This window comes from Leopardus geoffroyi, chromosome B1, assembly GCF_018350155.1.
Source record: "Leopardus geoffroyi isolate Oge1 chromosome B1, O.geoffroyi_Oge1_pat1.0, whole genome shotgun sequence".
Classification (NCBI taxonomy): domain Eukaryota; kingdom Metazoa; phylum Chordata; class Mammalia; order Carnivora; family Felidae; genus Leopardus; species Leopardus geoffroyi.
In genome coordinates this window covers 122,903,003-122,915,357 of record NC_059327.1, presented here as the reverse complement: position 1 = coordinate 122,915,357, position 12,355 = coordinate 122,903,003, and the positions used below count along the sequence as shown (strand labels likewise).

The 12,355-nt window shown below is 42.7% G+C and overlaps 1 pseudogene; it reads right to left on the bottom strand.

Annotated features, from left to right (window-relative positions):
- Nucleotides 1-278: 278 nt before the first annotated feature.
- On the bottom strand, nucleotides 279-940 carry LOC123596423 (annotated as a pseudogene).
- Nucleotides 941-12,355: the final 11,415 nt, after the last annotated feature.

Here is a 12,355-nt window from a genome sequence, read left to right as displayed (position 1 = left end):
GGGGCTCGAACTCACGGGCCGCAAGATCGTGACCTGGCTGAAGTCGGACGCTTAACCGACTGTGCCACCCAGGCGCCCCTGGGTAGTTTTTTTTTATTTTGTCTTTTCATTGTTAAAAATATTTGTTTTGATAAAGTCTATCATAAATAGACATCACAGATGCTGCTGCAAAGATCCCTGTGCCATCCAAGCCGTGAACATCTGATTGATGGAGCGTACGCTTTCCATGTTGCTCCTATTCATTGACTGTTTTCAAATCCAGATGATCAAATAGTCCTTTATCCCCAAAGTAGGCTCAAAACAATTGGTTCGGGCATTTCAGGATCTGTATTCCTCTTAAAGTCCAAGTAAATCACAAGAGGGAGGAAGCCCAGCAGATGGTGAACTCGGTGCCCTCGAAGATGCCATTGAAGAGCTTTTGCAGTGTCTTTTTGGCCTCTTTGCTCAGCTTCACTCTTGAAATGGCCGGGATGGTGCAGGACGGCAATAGATGGTTTTTGATACCCTTCTGGTGGGATCTGTGCTATGAAAGTCCCAACTCCTCAACATGTGATATGGTCCCATCCCACCGTCCAACCTATTCTGTCATGCGCCCTTTTCTGCATGTCCATGGACTCCAGTCAGACTACAGCTGTGTTCACTGACCACCAACCATGCCCATTTTCACTCCAGGCCCCTCCCACTGGAATCCCCTTCTGTCCACAGCCAGTCACCTCTCCAAGAATACTATGTCTTTTCGGGGCAGAGTGTGGGCCTGGCCCCGCAGCCAGCACACAGCCTGGTATATAACACAAGCTCAACGAATATTTTTTGAGTCAAACAAAGTTGACAAAAAGAGAAATGTACTGAATGGAGGAGAGGATGGCAATACCACCGGCTGATGCCAAAATGTGCTGCTTTTCCACCTGGGGACACCAGCCCCTTCCACACACAAATGCATGTTGCGTTAAATGTGTCGCCTTATCACTTTCTTCTCCTTTTCAGAGCTACCCTTTCATGCTTTCTCCTAAACCAAAAGCTTAGGAGAAGTCAGGTGCACAAGTCCCCTACCCCTGTCTACCCCAGAGCCCCTTTGGAAACAGTCTTACTTGAGAAAAAAAGATAATTATGTGCAATATATGAGGGAAATGACAGAGAAGGGTAATTATTAGTGTGGGACAGAATTTAGTTTAAGAAAAGCTAGAGTAATATTACATCTTTTTGGATAGTTATTAAACCACAGAAGTATCTTGAAACCCTGACTATTCAGAACAAAGTGTCTAAGGAAATTCTTAAGACTGAGTTTGAGGAGGGGTGCCTGGGTGGCTCAGTGAGTTAAGTATCTGACTCTTGATTTCGGCTCAGGTCATGATCTCACATTTGTGAGTTCATGCCCTGGATCAGTCTCCACGCTGACAGCATGGAGCCTGCTTGGGATTTTCTCTCTCCCTCCCTCTCTCTGCCCCTTCCCCACTTGCACTCACTCTCTCTCTCTCTTTCTCTCTCTCTCTCTCTCTCAAAGTAAATAAATAAGCTTAAAAAAAAAAGAAGAAGAAGTTTGCAGAAATACCTGTGAAAGCAGAGCTGCCCCAAGAGTTCAGGCACGGGCCACCAAACCTGGGGGTCTAGAATGTGTGTCTAATCCCAAGTAAGCATTAATTCAATAGTCGCTATGTGGTGGTCACCATCATAGGCTGCTAGCTACTACATATGGAACCCATCATGGCACTAAGGAAACGGTACCATCCCATCTCATCCTTCCTGCAACCCCAGTGAGGTAGGTATCACTATCTACACTTTACAAGTCACCAAATTGAACATCATGGAAGGTAGCTCAGTTGTATAATGCCCCACAAAATTCAGTGGCAGAGCAGGATTTGAACACTGTCTTTTCAGATTCCAAACTCGTCTACTTTACTTCACAAGGAAGACTTTGCAGTATAACTGAAGAAATTGTTCTCAAGAAATAGTCATAGGTCAGGATAATATACGACAAAGTGCTAATTTTAAGCACTGATAAGAGTTGTTGATTTCTGGTCTCTAAGGCAGTGGTTATGATTAAGTCACTCACATCTGAAAACAAATTAATGATGAGTAAATAGTTAAGTGTGTACTTTCAGCCAAATCCTATGCAAGTTGCCTTTAGATACATCAAGCAAACTTTTCTTACAGTTATCTGTGAAATAGGTATTACTGTTAATACCTTCGATTTACAGAAAAGGAAAATGACGTTCAGATTTTTTTAAAATAATTTGTTGTCTAGGGCTCCTGGATGGCTCAGTCGGTTAAGTGTCTGACATCAGCTCAAGTCATAATCTCACCGTTCATGAGTTTGGCCCCATACTGGGCTGGCTGCTGTCAGTGTGGAGGTCACTTTGGATCCTCTGTCTCCTCTCTCTCTGCCCCTCCCCCACTTGCACACACGCTCTCTCTCTCTCTCTCTCTCTCTCTCAAAAATAATAAATAAACATTTTTGTAAAAACTTTAAAAAACTTTTTTTAAATAATTTACTGTCAAGGGGCATCTGGGTGGCTCAGTAGGTTAAGCGTCTGACTTTGGCTCAGGTCGTGATCTCATGGTTTGTGAGTTCAAGCCCCACATCAGGCTCTGTGCTGACAGCTCAGAGCCTGGAGCCTGCTTCAGATTCTGTATCTCCCTCTGTCCTTTGCCCCTCCCCCACTCATTCTCTCTCTCTCTCTCTCTCTCTCTCTCTCTCTCTCAAAAATAAATAAACATTAATAACTTACTGTCAAGTTAGCTAACATAGAGTGTATACGGTGTAGTCTTGGCTTCAGGAGTAGATTCCCATGATTCATCACTTACATACAACACCAGTGCTCATCCCAACAAGTGCCCTCCTCAATACCCATCACTCATTTTCTCCATCCTCCCCAGCCTCCCACTCCCATCAACCCTCAGTTTGTTCTCTGTATTTAAGAGTCTCATTAATAATTTATTTGGGACCATGTTGCCATGTTTTTCAAAATGTGGTTTGAAATGTGGCTAGAACTTTTGTGACAGGCTTTACCCACCAGGTTGCTACAATAGTAGGATGTTAGTTGGAGCCATGGTATCCATCATTGCTCCTGTTTGGTGACAATGTACCAGAGAATGAAGCCAATATGGTGAAAAGCCTGGTGGACAGGGACAGAGGGACTGGCTCCTGGTGATGTGTTTGAGCCTCTGAATGCAGCTGTGCCTGAAGCTATGCCTGCTGTTGCATTTGTCCTGATTTGCTCAATTTTTCTGCCACTTTCAAGTGAAACCGTAACTAGTGTAGCTATCACATATCAGGGGCCTACTCTGTAACAGGCCTTTCACATCTGTTAGAATACAAAGCTTTTGGGGTACCTGGGTGGCTCAGTTGGTTAAGCATCCAACTCTTTTTTTTTTTTTAATTTTTTTAATGTTTATTTATTTATTTTTTTTTTTGAGACAGAGAGAGACACAGCATGATCAGGGAAGGGGCAGAGAGAGAGAGGGAGACACAGAATGTGAAGCAGGCTCCAGGCTCTGAGCCATCAGCACAGAGCCCGACGCGGGGCTCGAACTCACGAATCGTGAGATCATGACCTGAGCTGAAGTTGGACGCCCAGCTGACTGAGCCACCCAGGCGCCCCCCAACTCTTGATTTCAGTTCAGGTCATGATCTCATGGTTCATGGGATTGAGTGCTGGAAGCCGAGCTACCCAGCCTGTGTGGCAAAGCCCGGGCTGTGGACGGATTGGTGACTGCAAGGCGGCCCGCCGACAGTGAAGCTTCTTGTACTCCCGCTTTTAGGTAATTCGGCCTTAAAATTACCTGGGGTATTGTCTGTTGGGGAATTGCCCTCAGCAGGCCCCCTGGGAAAAGAACCATTAGGGAAGAAAATAAGGTTCCGCAAGAAATTGTGCGGCCTTACGTTTGGCCCTTGCCATCCCCACGGAGACTCCTCTACTTACAGGAAGGATAGCCTCATGCATTTGCCAGCAAAGGCGGCCAACAAAGGAGAGACATATGGATCCGAAAGCCCCACTCCGGTAACTAAGGAGTGTATCTATGGACACAGGTCACTCTGACCCCTAGGCCCACCTGGCCCCCAGGAGGCATTCCAGATGATGATTGAACCTAGTCGGTTAAAGCTACAGAATGGTTCATTGGTTCCTAGGTGCATTGTCTCTCTGAGAGTGTATAAGGCGTGGGTTTCTAAGGCCCTCTTGGCCCCCTTCTTGGCACCTCGGACCCAGGCGAACCCTTTTGTTCTTTAAAACCACGAATGGTTCAGGGAAACAACAAAGAGGTCGTGTCCCTGTAACTGTTCCACTTGAGATGTTGAGAGATAAATGGCCTTTCGTGAAAACAGCAAAGCAAATACTTTATAAATTATAGATAAACATAGATACATAATAAAAACAATAAAAGAAATTAATCAAGAAGCAAAGGGCAGGAGGGAACGTTATGACAAAACAATCAAGTTATTCCTTATTGGGTGATTATACAAAGGGACAATTTTAGAATTGGGTAATGTTAGAAAAACATAGATGACGTATGTTACGAGGAAATCACTAGCGAATATAATGCCACGTTTACTGCAATAAATCGGCCAGTTCAACACACTGCTGTTGTCTGTGTCCATTTTTATTTTTGTTTTGTTTTATTTTCACTTTTTCCCCGACGCCGTTCATCCTTCGGGAACCCCTGGACCTGCTGGAGCTGGACTCCGGCAATCGAGCCCTGTGTTGGGCTGTGCACTGACAGTATGGCGCTTGCTTGGGATTCTCTCTCTCTCTCTCTCTCTCTCTCTCTCTCTACCCCTCCCCCACTCTCTTGTGTTCTCTGTCTCAAAATAAATAAACATTAAAAAAAAAAAAAGAATGTGGGGCACCTGGGTGGCTCAGTCAGTTAAGCGTCCAACTTTGCCTCAGGCCATGATCTCATGGTTCATGAGTTCCAGCCATACGCCAGGATCTGTGCTGACAGCTCAGAGCCTGGAGCCTGCTTCAGATTCTGTGTCTCCTTCTCTCTCTGCACACCCCCCTCAAAAAAAAAAATAATAAACATTAAAAAAGTAAAGAATACAAACCTCATGATGCCAGGGAACCACTTCATTTTTATCCTTAACACTTACAACCATCCACCATACTACGTATTTTACCGATTTAACTGGTTTGGGTGTATCCCTATCCCCCATAGAAGGCAAGCCCCTTCTGAATGTCTCTGAAGGAGATGGAAGAGTTCTGGGCAGAGGACACATCTGACCTGACCTGCTGCCGTGACAAGGTTACTTGGTGACGAGAAGAAAACGAAGGGGAGAGTGAAGAGAGGCAGAAGGGAAAGCAATTTGAAGGCTCTGGAAATATCCAGGCAGGAAAGCTGGCAGCTTGGACCAGGGTAATAGTAATGATGATGGGGGAAAGTGGCCTGATTCCAGATGTATTTAGAGGTGGAATCATCAAGATTTGGAGAGAAATTAGATATGGAGATAAGAAAAAGGGAGGATTTAACGTAATTGTGCAGGCATCTCTGTCTCCTCTGTAAATTGATTTAAGGGTAATCACATCTTCTTTGCCAGTCACTGATTCAGGAACAGGCATATGAATGAGAAATGACAAGACATCTCCTGGGAGCTTCTCCATAAAAGAACAACAGGAAGAGAGTCACGCTCTTTTTCCTGTGGATGTAGTTGCTCCTGGATGTGATAGCTGGAGCATCTGCACATCTTGATACCAGCCTGAAGATGAAGCTTGGAAATTGACAGAGCTGAGAGATGGAAAAAACCAGCATCCTCGGTGACATCAGTGAGCCACTCAGTCAACCAAGCCTAGCGTTGAACTTCCTCACTATGAGATATGATATTGCTATATTATTTAAGACAGCTTGAGGCAAGATTTCTGTTGCTTACAATCTCAAGAATCCTGATCCAGGACCCTCTTTTGTAGGTTTTACAGCTTATCCTTTTTAGAATGAATTACCAAAGAATTTAGAAATGTTTCCAGTGCGTCCAAAACAATATATCCTACATTATAACACTCTTGGCTGAAGGAAAAAGAGCTGGTGGGAGGAAAAAGGCTGGAAAGGAAACCAATTCCACAGTTATAGTAGGAAACAAATTATATGTACATTGATTTATGACATGAAAGGAAACAAATCAGTTGAGGGATTGTGAGTGCAAAGCTATGGTGCCCTAGAGCAGCATTTTTCCAACTGCACTTTGTGAACTGCTGGTAGGTCACATAAACAATTTAGTGAGTCTAGACTAGCATTTTAAAAAGTGGAGTAGAACAAGTAGGATAGATAGAGGAATAGAACAGAATAGAATGGAATAGATCAGAGCACGTAATAAGATTCATTATCTTGTGGAAATTTTGTTTCAGTTATATATTTGTATATGTGTCTACTGAGTCATCACGTAAAATGTTTGCCTTATTGTGGGTCATGGCCAAAAAGATTTGAGAATACTGTCTGAGAATAAATTGAGACACTGACCAGCCCTCTACACACAACACTCTAAACCACTAGTACAGACTGGTCAATTTGCTCTAATTACACAAATACACCTAACACCTTTTCTTATAAAAAAAAAATTCTTTTTTTTTATCATTTGATAGAAAGAAGGTGGGGGACAGGGCGGAAGAAGAGGGAGAGAGAGAATCTTAACTAGGCTCCATGCTCAGTGTGGAGCCCGACACAGGGCTCGATCCCTCGACACTGGGATGGTGACCTGAGCCAAAACCAAGAATCGGAAGCTCAACTGACTGAGCCACCCAGACACCCCATCTAATGAAAAGTATTCTCATCATGTGACTATAACAAAATGTTCCTTCTCAAATAAATATGGTGCCCCAGTTGCATGGAATCAGTAGCATATCCAGGTTACCCAGCTGAGCCCCTGTGAGATCCCTGGATCTCAGACTGACCTGCTCTGTGGAGCTTGCTCTTGTGTTCTCTCCCCAGAGACTCTCTAAACATCATTTTTGGTTTCTGCATGATTCTTGCTCCTTATGCCGACACTGGCGGAGGAGGCAAAAGAGATTTATTTCCATGGCATTGTTGTCGAAGGTACCCTCAAATTGGTGTAGATTCATATTAAAGCTGATTTTTTTTAATTCCAAAGAGATTGAAAGTTGCTCCCCAAATTTCAATTTCCATTGCAATTAGAGGTTAATTAGGAGCCTCATCATGGCACATATATTCCTGTCAAGGGGCTCCACTTATTCCAAGAAATCTTATATATCATTCCAGTTCATGATATGAAATATTTGATAAGGTAAAGGGTCTGTGCTCTGTGCTGATGGACAAACACGCTGGCCTCCTGTCCTTCAGGAGACAATCCCAGGAGGAATTCTGTATGCTCCTCAGAGGTCCTTAAATCTCAGAAATTTCTGCCTGAAGCTAGACCTTGATAATACACGCTTCCATCAACTTTTTCTCCTTCCCTGGCCCACTCTCTCTTTTCCCTTCCTCCTGCTCTTTGGGATAACTTCCCAAATAGAACACTGCACCCAAATCCTTGGTAGGACTCTGCTTATAGGGGAACTAAAAGAAAATCTAAACTAAGCAGAATCTACGCGACTTAAGGGCAAACACATCTAAAGAAGTTATTTCACAAACCCAAACAAAGCCTTCATAATATGATATATTTATATAGAAATGTTTTTATAAGAATAGGGAGGGATTAAGTAATAGGGAGTAGTCCTTGAGAGTCATGCTCAGAAGAACAAAAGAAATTAAGGTGGAAACTTAGAAATCTGTGGCAAGAATCAGCAATCTTACAGAAAAGAGGCTGGTGGTCTCCGGACCCATTTCTTATCCACCTGGGAATTATAAGTCCATAAGGAGATGAATGGGCAGCGGTTGAGAACAGTGGAAATGTACACATGGACAGCCTCACACCCAACCTCCTTTCCAGAAGGATCGCAGCACATGCTAGCTAGCCTTTTACACTAGATCTGATCTCTAGGCAAAACAAGGGAACTGAGAATGTGAAAGTCTATTCTGGGAAACAATCTTTCACAAATCTTCACAAATTATAAGAAATTCGAAAGGCAATTGAATTAATAAAACTCTAAAGTACAAAAATATATTTGAGGGTCAAAATGCAGCATCATTTTCCAAATACTCACAGAAATGCAATCTGCTCTACCAAACCAATGCTTTAAAAAGTTCCTTAGGTTAAGGGGCACTTGGTTGGCTCAGACAGTTGGGAGTCCAACTTCAGCCTGGATCATGATCGTGCAGTTCATGAGTTTGAGCCCCGTGTTGGGCTCTGTGATGACAGCTCAGAGCCTGGAGCCTGCTTCTGGATTCTGTGTCTCCCTCTCTCTCTGCCCCTCCCCTGCACTCCCACATCCTTGCTCTCTCTGTCTCTCTCAAAAATAAATAAACATCAAAAAAAATATATTAAAAAAGTTCTTTAGGTAAATTGGTTTGGTAAAAAGTTAAAAACAGCTTATAATGTGTGATGTTGATTATTTTTCATTAATGAATGCTTGAAATAGTGTATTGTTGTGAACATTTTAAATATCCTCCTGTGCTTCCCTTTATGTTATTTGTAAAGCAAAAGATATTTTTTAAGTGGCAAATCCTTGTTCAACCTTCTTCTAGAATATCACAAATGATGCTTTTAGTGATGTCTGGATTAATGGTATTCTCCTGCCCTGACAGGCACTGACGGTAAGACATACAAAGGCTGAGAACCTACAATTTTTTCTATATTTAACATTGGTCAGACCCTTATTAGTGTCAAATCAAGTTTTGGTTTCTAAATTTTGAGAGATCCATAGAGGAGTTGGAAAAGGTGCAAAGAGAAGCAACAGAAACCATTAAAACGATGGAAAAGAAAACCCGTGAGAAAAAACTAAAAACATTGAACTGGCTTCGCCTTGAAAATTACCAGCAAGGACTGATTTAATAACTTTCCTCAAGAACAGGACCATTTATTTGGAGGACGGTGCTAGCTGGCTTTTCTCCATCTCTATAGAGATGAAAACCAGACAAAATTGGATTAGAATGCAACAAGAGGGTTTCTCTGACCTAAGGCAGAACTCAGCTGCAAAGGTGATTAAGCTCTGTCATTATCATCACTGGAGCGTTTTGAAAATATGTTCAACAACCATTAGCTATGGGTAGTTTAGGCAACCCACTGGAGAAGGAAAAGCCTTTCAACTCTGTGTTTCCATGTATTTGAGCTCTCAGAAGCCAGGTTAAAAGGGTTAGTCAGAGCAGAGGGGAGACCGGATTTCCCACACTTGGGAACAGGATCATCAGAGCATATCATATTTCATTCTGAAACCAGAAAGATTTAACACTGAATGAATGATATCAGCCATATGCTGAAGTAATGCAACTCTAAGAGAGGATTTGCAAATATTACTAATGAAACTAGCATTTCCCAAGTTTCAGAAAGGGATGAATGGAAACCATGTTGCAACAGATCTAAGAGAAACTGTGGTTTAATAATATTCATTTCACATCTATTGAATACCTGCTATGTTTCCAGAAGCGTGCCAGGCACTGGAGATTGCAAGTCAAATACGACATGGTCACTGCCCCCTGGGAGTTTACAATCTGGTGAAGAGAGAGATATGGTAGAGGCTAATCCTGTATTAGGGAGCAGTGCAGCATGCTGTGGGAGCACCTGAGACCCCTACTCCACGAGTGTTCTGGGAAGGCTTCCTGAGAAAGGGTCCTGAGGATGAACTTTGGAAATAGACTAGGTATAAAACTGGCACAGGGGGAATTTCTCACAGAGAAGCAAATGGATGTTAAAGGAGAGATAATAATAGAAGAATACCAAGAATGAGTATGTGCCAGGCATTGTATCAAGTGCTTCATCAGCATGATTCTATTTGATCATCTTGACCTCCCCCATTTATTCATTTACAGACATTTGAGTACCTCCTATGTTCCAGGAACTGTGGATACAAGGGTGAGGCGAAGAAACACAGATTCTGCCCTCCTAAAGCCTAGCCCAGTGCAGGATGCTATATAATAATCAATCATAGGAGGTATGAAGGATGGAAAATAGAGAAAGTTGTTAATTACAATATTTGTAATTTCCTTCATTCTTTCAACCATCAAAGAGAATTCCTTTTTTGTCTTCTAATCTTCTCCCAACTCACTCCCTCTCCTGCCCCATGCCAACAAGAATCCTTTCTCTGTCAGCTGAGTTCCTGAGCTGTTGTGATGCCAGATGTAGTTAATGGGGAAAGAGAGACTAGATTTTAGAATTAAGTACAAGCAACTTGTGGAGAAAGGAAGGAAGGAAGGAAGGAAGGAAGGAAGGAAGGAAGGAAGAAAGAAAGAAAGAAAGGAAGAAAGAAAGAGGGGCACCCGGGTGGCTCAGTCGGTTGAGTGTCTGCCTTCGGCCCAGGTCATGATCCTGTGCTTTGTGGGTTTGAGTCCTGCCTCGGGCTCTGTGCTGACAGGCTCAGAGCCTGGAGTCTGCTTTGGATTCTGTGTGTGTCTCTCTCTCTACCCCTTCCCCCACTCTGTCTCTCTATCTCCCAAAAATAAATAAACATTAAAAAATTTATTTTAAGAAAGAAAGAAAGAAAGAAAAGAAGTAGATAGAAATAATTTAATCAAAAATTAAAATGTTTACACTATTGCTTTTTTTGGTCTTATTTCTTTTTTGTCTGTTTGTTTTTGCTCTTTTTTAAAAAACATACCTTATTGTCAAGTTAGCTCACATACAGCGCATACAGTGTGCTCTTGGTTTCTGAGGTAGATTCCCATGATTCATCACTTACATACAACACCCAGTGCTTATGCCAACAAGTGCCCTCTTCAATGCCCATCACCCATTTTTCCCTCTTCCCCGGCCCCCTCAAACCCTCAGTTTGTTTTCTGTATTTAAGAGTCTCTCATGATTTGCCTCCCTCTGTGTTTGAAACCATTTTTACCCCTTCCCTTCCTCCATGGTCTTCTGTGACGTTTCTCAAGTTCCACATATGAGTGAAAAGAGATATCTGTCTTTCTCTGACTGACTTACTTCACTTAGCACAATACCCTCCAGTTCTATCCATGTTGCTGCAAATGGCAGGATTTCATTCTTTCTCATTGTCATGTAGTATTCCATTGTATATATAAACCACATCTTCTGTATCCATTCATCAGTGATGGACATGTGGGGTCTTTCCATAATTTGGCCATTGTTGCTAGAGCTGTTATAAACATTGGGGTACATGTGCCCCTATAAATCAGCACTTCTGTAAACCATCAAAACCCTAGAGGAGAAAACAAGCAACAACCTCTTTGACCTCAGCCGCAGCAATTTCTTCTTCAACACGTCTCCGAAGGCAAGGGAAGTAAAAGCAGAAATGAACTATTGGGACCTCATCAAGATAAAAAGCCTCTGGACTTCAAAGGAAACAATCAACACAACTAAAAGGCAACCGGCGGAATGGGAGAAGATTATTTGCAAATTACAAATAATCCAGTGAAGAAATGGGCAGAAGACATGAATATACACATTTCCAAAGAAGACATCCAGATGGCCAACCGACACAGGAAAAGATGCTCAACATCACTCATCATCAGGGAAATACAAATCAAAACCACACTGAGATACCGCCTAAAATTAACAACTCAGGAAACAACAGATGTTGGTGAGGATGTGGAGAAACAGGAACTCTCTTGCACTGTTGGTGGGAATGCAAACTGGTGCAGCCGCTCTGGAAAACTGTGGAGGTTCCTCAAAAAATTAAAAATAGAACTACCCTATGACCCAGCAATAATGGCACTACGAGGAATTTATCTAAACTATTGCTTTTTATATCTTTTATTGGCCACGTTATTATGTTTCAGGAACAGTTCAATGCACCTTACTAGCATTATCGCCTACAGTTCCCCCCCAAACACTGGGAGAGGTACTGACTTTCTCCCTACTTAACAAACGTGAAAACTGAGGCATAAAGAAGTTAAGGTAACTTTCACTAGGTTACAGAGTTCATAAGTGGTGCAACCAGAACTCAACACCAGTGCTGTGACCCCAGGGTGCACACCAGCAGCTGGAGGGAAGGTTCTTGGGACTGTAATGCAAAGTGTGACTGAAGGCAAGAGGAAGGGCAGAAGTGAAGTTCTAAAGTGTAGTGTGAATCATTAACTGGATCCCCTTGATATTCTCTGGTTTCGGTAACAAATTCAATTGCTTTTAATTACTTACCTTGAGTTCATATCTCTGAGAGTGACCCTGTGCTGGGACTGGGCCCCATGGGCAGTTTTAATGTGGCATGTAGAGCACAGGACTGCAAACTGTGCTGTGCTAGGAAGGAAAAATACAGAGAAGTCTAAAAGCAAAGGCTGAGGCCCATGATCTGGCTTATGGGGTCAAAGAAGCTCTTCTGAGGAAGTCAAGTTTGAGCCTGATTGGAAGGCTGAGTAATGGTTACCTGGG